Here is a 4,625-nt window from a genome sequence, read left to right on the forward strand (position 1 = left end):
TGGCAGCAGGGTGACTTCTCTCCGCACAGGTTGGAGCCAGGCTGCGCACGAGGCATGGCTTGCTGGTGTGGTCTCAGGAATGGAGTGGGTGTTTGTCAGAGATCACCCCTTCCTTGGCCTTGACCCTGCTGGGTTTGCCCACGCAGGTCCTGACACATCACACCGTGGGTGGGGACAGCGCATGGCTGCCCAGAAAGAAGAATGGGATCAAGTACAACCGGGAGAGAGAGAGGGACCGGGTCCCAGCACTGCGTGCACCTCGTGAATGGGCTCGAGCTGAGCGGTCAGAGATGGCAGGCAGCAGGACAGCCAAGCTGCAGAGAGAGTCCTGTTCTCGCAGGGACTTTGCGGTGGATCGCAGGCCCCGTAAGGGTTTCACAATGCAACTGACGGTCCAAGATAGAATTCTTTTCCTAATCATTCTTTCTTTTTGATTGGGTTTGCATTTGTGTGCTAACGTGTAGATTTAAAATTTTCTACCTGTCTTTATAAGTTTTCTTTACCTTTTATTATACTTTAATGAGTATTATTTATTTATTTATGTATTTGAGGGTTTTTGAGACAGAGTCTCGATATGTAGTTCAGGCTGTCCTTGAATTCACTATGTAGCCCAGGCTGAACTCACAGCTATCCCCCTGCTTCAGCTTTCCAAGCGCTGGGATCATAGATGTGCGCAACTGACACAACTAGAGTATCAGTTTAAGACCATCCTGCATTCTGCCTCTAAGTTATATGCCCATCTGCCCTGCAAGCCTGAACGAGGCCGGTGGTGATGCACATCTTTAGCAATTGGACTAACCACCAACAGTAGGCCCAGGAAGGGAATTTATAAAAGACCCACAGAAACTAGGGAAAGCAGTTTTTTAAAATTTTAGCATCAGTAAGAATAACCGCTGGGCATGGTGCATACCTGTAATCCCAGCACTCAGGAGGCTGAGGCAGGAAGATAGCCATGAGTTCAAGACCAGCCTGGGCTACAAAGTGAGCTCAAGGCCAACTTGAACTGCATAGTGAGACCTGTCTCAAAAAAAAAAACAAAAAACCAATAACTTCAGTGGGTCAAAATGCATCAAATATGTTTAAATTCATGAGTTTATAATGACACTGAATTTTTAAATCATTGAATACTTGTGTTTTTTTTTGTTTGTTTTGCAGTTCTGAGGATTAAACCCAGGGCTTTTGCGCTGAGCCACATCCCTAGCCTTTTTTAATTTCTTTTTTTAAATTTTGAGATAGAGTCTCCCTAAGTGGCTAAATTGGCCAGGCCAACCTCAAACTTGCAGTCCTCCTGCCCCAGCCTCCCAGGTTACAGGTGTGCACCCCTATGTCCCACAAGTCATTGAATACTTTTTAAAAAGACTAGGAAGCAATTTGTTCCTTTGAAAACTGGTAAATGAAAAGAATAAAAAAAATCAAACTTTTATTTGCCTTTTTATAGAAATTATCCCTTAAGGTAAGCAGATGGTTGATGAGGATTTTCTCCTTTAGAAGTCCTGCGGCCGACTGATGAAGAACGATGTGCGTTAGGCCATGTTCTCTGCAAAGCAGTGGTCAAGAAAGGATGTAATCCCAGATCTTGGCAGGCTGAGGCAGGAAGATTACCATTAGCCTGGGACCCTGTCTCAGGAGGAAGAAGAGGGGGAGGGGAAGGGGAAGGAGAAGGAGGAAGGATGTAACGCCAGAGGGCTTTACTTGGGAAGGACAGGAAAGGTGAGAAGAGGGAGCAGGCCAGGCCAGGAATGCTGTCAGGGCGGATCCAGAGCGCGGTCAGACTGAGACTGTGATGATGGACAGAACTCTACACGGACACAAGTGAAACCAGGGGGCTGGTCTGGCAGGAAGGGCCATGGCACCCTGCTATGAGGGAAAGCTGGCAGGTACACACACCACCATGCGAAATGAGTCGTTAGACTCTGAGGAGGAACTGGGCATGGTGGCACATGCCTGCTGTGATCTCAGCACTCAGGAGGCTGAGGCAGGAGGATCGCTACAAGTTTGAGGCTGGCCTGAGCTACATAGTGAGATCCTGTCTCAAAAACAAAAACAAAAACAAACAAACAAATACGAGAAAGGAATTTTTTTTTTTTTTTTTTTTTTTTTTTTTTTTTTTTTGAGATAGCATCTCTCTATCTAGTTCAGACTGGCCTCAAACTTGCAGTGAACCTCCCTGCCTCAGCCTCTCAAGTGCTGGGATTACAGGCATGCACTGCTATACCTGGCTCTATCTTTATAAGAGTGCATAGCTCCGAGGCCTAATCAGACAGGAACTGCGGGAAGCAAGGCCGTCGCCCCGAGTGCAGGCCGACCTGGCTCTGGCTCCCAGGGGACAGACAGGCAGGGTGCTCAGGGCATCTGCTCAGCGCAGTTGTTATTGGGCAGCCTGCTTCTAAAAGTGGCTCATCAACCAAATGCAACGAGGTTCAGGGTTGCTGGCCTCTCGCTGTGGAGTTAGATTCCAGGTTCTTCTCTTGAACAAAGAATTGGATGAAACAAGCAGAAAAACAGTGACGAGGTTTATTTGAAAAAGTAAAACTGAAGAGTGGGAAAGAAACTGGCTCTGCAGAGCAAGCTTGAGCCAAGTAAAGAGAAAAAAGGTACGAGCAAAGATAAAAGTATACGCTGCGTCTGGGACACACAGCGTGGGTTATCGTGCAAGTTAAATACCCTGCTCCTCGCGCCTGCCTTTCTTTTACGCCATCCAAATCTCGGGGAAACCTGTTAGAACTCCGACATCCGGGTCCTGAGAGGCGGCGCTGAGATCCCCTGCCTCCCCCTGACGTCACGTCCACACATCCTATTGAAAACCTGCTGGAGTTCTGGGAGAAGTCCAAGAGCAGGGCTTTGGGAACTGTTCTGTGCGTGTGTCCGGGATCTTTTAGTTAACAAGCCACGCCCACTTCCCCAGCCAGCTTCACCACACCCTAATCCCCAGCCTCACAGGGAGCTGGCCCAGCAGAACTGGCCTGCAGGGTAACTGCTGGCCGCCAGGCAGCGTCTTCTCTCCTGCCCCATGTGACCATCAACACTGTCCTGCTTGAGGAGGTCACAGGACCCAGAACATCTCTCTAAAGTCGAGTGGGAGCTCTCCTTGAATTGTCTCAATCTTGAAGAAGGATGACAGAACAGTCGTTGAGGAACATACTCCTGGAATTTTTGTTCAAGCCACAAATATTTTTCTTTTCCTTTCTTTTCCTTTTCTTTTGTAGTTCAGGCTGGCCTTAAATTCACTGTGTAACCCAGGCTGGCCTCAAACCTGATTCAATCCTCCTGCTTCAGCCTCCTAAGTGCTGGCATTGTAGGTGTGCACCACCATGCCCAGCTCCTCAAATAATTTTCAAAGAAATTTTCTTCTCCTGTGTGAGAACAGGAGAGAGCACTGGCATCTATTCAAATGATAAAATCCTGAAGCTATAGCCACAACGTGTTTCACTGATGGTAAGTAGACACACAGAAACAGACCCTTCTCACCCAGTGAGCAGGGTGTTGCCTCTCAACTGCTGAAACATACAATTACCTGTTAGATAAGCACAGGGCGTCTACCTTGTAATCAAATATTCCTTGCAAAATAAATTTTAATGGCTTAATCATTACTTCTTATGAATGTGTGTTAAATTATCCAACAGTTCCCCATTGCTAATCATTTAAATTTAATTTATTTTTATTTTGTTGTTGCTGTTGGTTGGTTTTTTGAGACAGAGTCTTGCCGAGTAATTCAGGATGGATTTGAACTCACTATGTAGCCCAGGCTGGCCTTGAACTGTCAGTAATCCTCCTGCCTCAGCCTCTTGAGTGCTGGGATTAGAAGCGTGCATCACCATGCCTAGCTGTTGTTGTTGAGACAGGGTCTTGCCCTGTAGCCCAGGGTGATCTCAAAGTTGTGATCTTCCTACCTCATTTTCCTGGGCATTAGGTGAGTGGCTTGCTTTTGGGCTGACCCATCTTCTGCCCTCAAGCTCTCTGTGACTCATCCACCTCAGGTCCTCTGCTATCGCCTTTTCTCACCCAAAGCTGTCCTCTTCTCATGTCCATGGAGGTGTTTTCCCACAGTTAAGAAGCTGCCGTAGGGTGTGAGGCTGTGTGGTTTCGGGGGCTCGGCAGTTTCCGACAATGAGTGTGTGATGAATGTTAAATTGAAACTTTCAAAAAGAAAAACGACCAAGTAATATCAATGACCTCTGAATAACTTTGATGGGGGGGCCTTATTTTCCTAGTTTTAGAGGTGAAGAAACCAGCTCAGATTCTTTTCTTATCTGTCCATATCTGCCGTTCACAATGTTGACGTTCCTGGGCTGCTGTGCACACAACAGAGCCCCATTGCTCTTTCCCTCCCTTCCTCCCGCTCCACCTAGGGTCACCTTCCCCCTGGAGAAGATCTGTCAGATTCTGGAATTGGTGCTCAGAGGTCACATGCCAGCAAATGAGTCACCTAGGGTCTTCTTACCTCCTGTCAGCTCAGACGCAAACTACAGTGGTTCTCAGTCCATCCCATTCAACTTCTTTGTGCCTCCCTTCTTCTCCTTCTCCTCCTCTTCCTCTTCCTTCTTCTTCTCCTTCTCCTCCTCTTCCTTCTTCTTCTTCTTCTCCTTCTCCTCCTCTTCCTTCTTCTTCTCCTTCTCCTCCTCTTC

This window comes from Chinchilla lanigera, unplaced genomic scaffold (genome assembly GCF_000276665.1).
Source record: "Chinchilla lanigera isolate Chin_1 unplaced genomic scaffold, ChiLan1.0 scaffold00073, whole genome shotgun sequence".
Lineage (NCBI taxonomy): Eukaryota > Metazoa > Chordata > Mammalia > Rodentia > Chinchillidae > Chinchilla > Chinchilla lanigera.